Source organism: Mastigoproctus giganteus, chromosome 12 (assembly GCF_048544385.1).
Source record: "Mastigoproctus giganteus isolate SK-2022 chromosome 12, ASM4854438v1, whole genome shotgun sequence".
Taxonomy (NCBI): Eukaryota; Metazoa; Arthropoda; class Arachnida; order Uropygi; family Thelyphonidae; genus Mastigoproctus; species Mastigoproctus giganteus.
Genome location: NC_143586.1, coordinates 105,412,041 through 105,418,777, shown reverse-complemented (window position 1 = coordinate 105,418,777; position 6,737 = coordinate 105,412,041).

The window sequence follows — 6,737 nt, the reverse complement described above, 5'->3', positions numbered from 1 at the left end:
TTGCTTTAATGCTCCTTCATCACCCTCGGCGTTTCAGAGTGATTGACACGAAGTGGCTTTACTTTTACAGTTCTTGAAGCATTCCTTGAAGCATTTTCACCAAGAACCTTGGCAGACGTTCTTCTTCAAGTTGCCTTCAAGAAGTTCTAATAAAGGCTAATTTCATCCACATTGAAAACAAGATCATATACGAAAGATATACGATCATATACAAGATCATATTCGCCTTCCATATACGAAACTGGGCATGCGCATACGAAAATGGACATGCGCACGCGTATACGAAAATGAATATGCGCACGCGCATACGAAAACGGGCATGCGCACATGCATACGAAAATATATTGCGCACCGAAATATATATGCGCATGCGAAAATGGACATGCACGGGCATACGAAAATGGGCATGCGCACGCGCATACGAAAATAAACATGCGCACGCGCATACGAAAATAAATATGCGCACGCGCATACGAAAATATATTGCGCACGGAAATATATGCGCACGCGCATACGAAAATGGACATGCACGGGCATACGAAAATAGACACGCGCACGCGCATACGAAAATAAACATGCGCACGCGCATACGAAAATGGACATGCACGGGCATACGAAAATAGACACGCGCACGCGCATACGAAAATAAACATGCGCACGCGCATACAAAAATATATATGCGCACGCGCATACGAAAATGGACATGCGCACGCGCATACGAAAACGGACATGCGCACGGAAATATATATGTGCACGCGCATGCGAAAATGGACATGCACGGAAATGGGCATGCGTATTTTATTTCGTATGCGCACGCGCATACGAAAACGGACATGCGCACGCGCACACGAAAACGGACATGCGCACGCGCATACGAAAATAAACATGCGCACGCGCATACGAAAATAAACATGCGCACGCGCATACGAAAATAAACATGCGCACGCGCATACGAAAATAAACATGCGCACGCGCATACGAAAATGGACATGCGCACGCGCATACGAAAATGGACATGCGCACGCGCATACGAAAATGGACATGCGCACGCGCATACGAAAATAAACATGCGCACGCGCATACGAAAATGAATATGCGCACGCGCATACGAAAGCGGACATGCGCACGTGCATACGAAAATATATTGCGCACGGAAATATATGCGCACGCATATATTTCCGTGCATATGCGCATACGAGAATGGACATGCACGGGCATACGAAAATAGACATGCGCACGCGCATACGAAAATAAACATGCGCACGCGCATACGAAAATGGACATGCGCACGCGCATACGAAAATATATATGCGCACGCGCATACGAAAATGCATATGCGCATACGAATACGAAAATGAATATGCGCACGCGCATATTCATTTTCGTATGCATATTCATTCATACGAAAATGGACATGCGCATACGAAAATGCGCACGCACATACGAAAATGGACATGCGCACGCGCATACGAAATCGTGCGCGTGCGCACACAAAAATAGACGCGCGAAATGCGACGAAAATGCATTGTTTCGTCGGGTACTCAAGAAAACCACGTAGCCCAGTGGTCAGGAGCGAGAGTGCATAGCACGCGTTCCTTGAGTACACCGGGGTTCAAGCCCGTGACGTACTAAATACGATAAATATTTGTATTGACGATTTATTGAAAACTCTACTATACAATATCCGGCATGTCGTGCCCGAGTATAAACAGAAAATTTATTTATTTATTTATTTATTATTATGGTTGGGTTAAAAAAAGACCTGATGAAATTTGAACAGGGAATGAACTGGGCGACGGCTTGCGTCTCGGCTACCATAGACATTGTTAGCTGTTCGTGGGTTACCATAATGAAGTTGTGCCCAAAGACGGGCAAACTTTCGCCTAGGGACTTTTTCGTGCTATAATATTTATAGTATACATTTTTATAGGCAGAGGACTCTTTTTAGATTTCAACATAATAAAAGATCTGTATTTAGTAATGGAAGTAACCTTTTTTAACCCGTGCTTTTTTTAGGGCACGATTTTTCCTTAGTCCGCCACTGTTCAAAGAAGGACACACAACCACCCAAAGTGCCAGGACAGGGAGACCTGTTGACAGTTGAGGGGAACAAAATTGTTTTAGGATAGTTTGCTCAGAAACAGAAAAACGTTTCCGAGCTCACTGTCCAGTGGGACAGTGAGCTCGGAAACGGATAGGCATATGAAGTCTGCGCGATAGCACAGTGGTATCGTTAACGTCTTCCCCACATATATATATGTGTATATATATATATATACACATATATATATGTGTGTATATATATATATATACACACACATATATGCACACGAGCATATGAAAATAAACATACGCATGCGCAAATAAAATGGGTATTCTTCACCACGTCTACGGCGAATCGTTTGTCTCCCATCATGCAGGTTGAATTTCTTCTCATCCGAGAAAATATCTGACTTCCACTGCTCGGGAGTTCATTTGACATGCTCCTTACACCAAATTAATCGTACCTTTTTCATTTTTTGTGTGAGGAGCGGTTTCTTTTTAGGACGATGGGCTACAAGTCCATTTTTGAAGAGGCATCTTCTGACTATTACTGCACTTGCTACCACTGCTGATAGGAAAAAAGGAACCGTTCCCGGTTCCTTTTTTCCTATCAGCAGAACCAGTATTTTGAGTTTGTAAAGAAATCTACTCACTGATTACAAGACACTCTATAAGCAATATGACGGGAAGAACATCCATCCTCACGTAAAGCAACAATAGCACTCTTCGTGGTGTCAACTGCACGTAATTTGCCATCTTGACACAAGCAAGAAATGACTGCAACTCTTGCAGAGCGTGCTTATATAGCTGAAAGTATCAGCTGATGCAATAGTACGTCATCACATACGCGTGTTAATCTTATCTGATGCAGTCTGTAGGAAATATTGCATATACGTATATGCAATATGCATATACGTATGTGGTCCGAATAACATAGGTTATTACCTATGTTATTCGGACCACAATTACAATTTTAAGGAGCGATGCACTTTCATTAAACACTAGTGTATATAGGGTTTTTTTTTTTTTTTGAAATCTTATTTGCCCTTCCTTGGATTGTTATTGATTATTGAACCTTGCCCCTTTGTAATACCACAAAGATAACATGACGGAGTTGATCTGTTTTTCCAGGTGCCGTCTCACATTAGACGTACATCATGGACATTATTGGCAGTGGCGGATTACCCATTAAGGCAATGAGGTACGTGCCTAGGGGGGGGCAGGATTTGGGGGGGGCGAAGCCAAGACATTTTCCTATAGTATTCTAAAATAAATTAATGTTTTCAGTAAACATCATAAAAATGTTGATTAATTTAAGCAAAAAATTCAAAAGTACAAAATTTCATTTATTTGCCACCTAACTTTTTTTTAAATATTTTGGGGGGGGGGACCCAAATATAATTTGCCCAGGGGCCCCAACTATCCTTAATCCGTCTCTGATTATTGGGTCTTCTCATTCCTATTGAACGCACACTGGCCCCAGAAGAAGTATAGATCAGTGGCAGAGTATTCGACTGCAGAGATACTACCCTGATCCCAGATCCTACCTCAGCATTGTTTCCGACCAAATTTTGTTCTATATAGTGACCGTTTATCCAGATGGCAGTAGACTCTTTCAGCAAGACAATGCCCCGTGTCACAAGGCCTACATTGCGTAGAAATGGTTCGTGGATCATGTCCAAGCATTTCGTTTCCCTGGCTTCAAAATTCCCCCGACACCAATCCCAATAAACATTTGTGTGATGCAGTAGGAAGCAGCATTCGCCAGTCCACGCCAATGCTTCGTTCGGTTTCCCTGAACTCGATGACAGGCCAGGTGTACGGCGAAAGGCTGCCCGACATACTATTAGGTAGGTAGTCATGATGTTTTGGCTCATGTGTGCGTGTAGTCTTTCCTGAATATAAACAGAAAATGTGTTTGTTTTTTATAATGATGCTTTTTATAATTTATTTTGTCAGGGATGGGGGGGGGAAAGACTAGAGTTGTATTAAACAAAAAATATCAGCGGACCAAGAAATAGTAAATTATCGAAGCAAAAATAAATAAATAATCATTTGTTTCACAGAAACATCAAATAATTTTAAAATAGTAAAGTTTTTTTTTCAGCGTTTGCTTCAACTTTCGAAAAATTATGACATTCATATGACGCAGCATAGCTTATATATTAAGAAACTTGCCTCCTGATCATAAAATCTTTGAAGTACTGGAAAAAAATACAAATACACGAAGAAAGTTAAAAACCTTAAGACTGAGTTTCACAAAAAAAAAAAAAAAAGTGTACCACTTCCCAGTGGTTCGCCATTATGTAAATTAAAAGCACGAAATACTTGAGAATACGAAAAGAACCCAAAGTCTTAACATTGTACTTTCTTTAAGTCGTCTATTGGTTCATGTGGGTAAGTCGAAAGAGAACTTTAGTGGATTTAGTGAATTATGAAGTGCGCAAGTCGGAAATTTGACACAAGTGCCATATTTGCGTAAAGTTGGTAAGCAGCTTTATGTTGTGGACATTAAATGTGAACGCTATCGCAGCCATCCATTGGCCAAAGGTTCAATGTAAGTAACTTGTAATTTACATTTTTCGATAATAATAATAATAACACTAATTTCTAAGACTGTTTACACTAAACAGCGAATTTCCAGATTTTAAAATAAACCACTGTATGATTTTAAAAAAATGAATCCCAATTTATTGGCATTCAACAAATTTAAATATCTCTAAGCATGGCCGTATACCGAAATAAAAAAAAGAGGGGTTTTTACCTGAAAAGAGAGAGGTGTGACATATTATTTAAGGTAATGGAGCCTCGTGTTCACTGTAATCAATTGATTTACTATAATCGATTATGCCTATCACTATTTTGAACCACCTCCTGGTTTACGGCTCTTTATTTCGAACTTGTTCACAGTCCTTCAAAAAATTAAATGAAATAATTTGTGGGCTCTTAAAAATTTTATGGAGGACTTAATAAGAAATGTAAGTTCGTTATTTAATATGGTAATAATCTTTATTTACGAATATTAATTCTTCGCCGTTCTCCGATATTCAGGTTTAGTTCACGTAATTAATTATAGTACTTTGATTTGTAATATTATAAAGTATTATTTAGATAATTAGATTTTATTTTATAGTATATATAAAATAAAAAGTTGATTTTTTTTTACGCCAATTCCCTCATTCTAAAGAGAAAAATCTGGAAAAGCAAATATCAGCAAGTGCTACGCTCTAGTGCGTGCATGCTCACTATGCTGCCATCGGCAGGGTCAGTACCAAATAGGCCGAGAACTATTCCCCCCCCCCCCCCCCCCATGATCAAAGTACAGTACTAGTAATATGGATTCTTTTTTAATGCATTGATGATTAAAGCCTAATGATTCACCGCCTAGCTATATATCCACAGCCTTTTCAAAAGCTTGGAACTTTTCAGGATCACGTCAATTGGGTGTAAGACAGTTCGGTGTATCCCATGGAGACTATAAATTACGATTATAGTAAAAGGTTTGGGAAACTAGGAGAAATTTTGGTCACTTAGGAGGAAAGCAGAAATTTAAATAAATTTTTCTGTTTATACTCCGGCACGACAACCAAGTCAGTAGAGTTTACAATAAATCGTCAATACAAATATTTATCGTATTTAGTAGTCACGGGCTTGAACCCCGGTGCACTCAAGGAACGCGTGCTATGCACTCTCGCTCCTGATCTTTTTATCAATTTATTTTGTGTAAAAGTGCGCAAACTGATCACAATCACACTGGAAAGTTGTATGCGTCTATTATCTTCAACATCACTCTCAGGCCATAATTATTTAACAACTTTACTCCAAATTAGGTCCACGAAGAGCAGTGCCCACTGATTGCCACTCTGTCTTCTCCCACTGAACCATCCCTTTATCCATAGCAGCAACTTGCCTTTAATGCCATACTGCTCCAATTTGCACAGCAGTCTTCCATGTGCAACAGTATGAAAAGCTTTCCTGAAATCCAAGTATGTGATATCAAAATTATTTTTGCATCCAGTTCTTTTGTGACTACATCGTACTATCCAGTCAAACTGGTCAGACGAGACCTGCCCTTAACAAACCCATGCTGTGTCTGAACTATAACTGCAGTCTTTTCTAGATGATCCTGTAATGATTCTTAAACTAGTGACTCCATTATTTTCCCCTGAACAGAAGTTAAACTAACAGGTCTTTAATTACTCCTGTCACCCTTTGATCACCTCTTCGTGAATTAGGGATACATTTGCACACCTCCCAGGCTCTTGGCACCTTCCCCTGAATCCAAGGATCTCATAATTATAACTTAGGGTCTGTTTACTTCCTTTTCTGCCTCTTTTAATACGTATAACTAGATAGATCCCATTCACTCCAGGTGCGTTTATTATATTTAACTTCAATTTCTCCTTCACTTTGCTCTGTTATTGCAAAATCATTTAGCTCCCTGTGAGAATTTTAAAAACTTGTGGCCTCCACTTCCCTACCGAATTCCTCATGTGTGAATGTAGATGCAAAATTCTGATTGTTTGTCAGCTACTGAGCAGGATCATCAACAGTCGAACCATCTGATTCTTCCTTCTAGAGTTTGCATAGGTAAAGAAGTCTTTGCTGTTTTTCTTTGCATTCTTTGCCAAAGATTTCTCGTAATCTGCCTTCACTTGTCTAACTTCCTTTGTAACTTGATTACAGACCAGCTT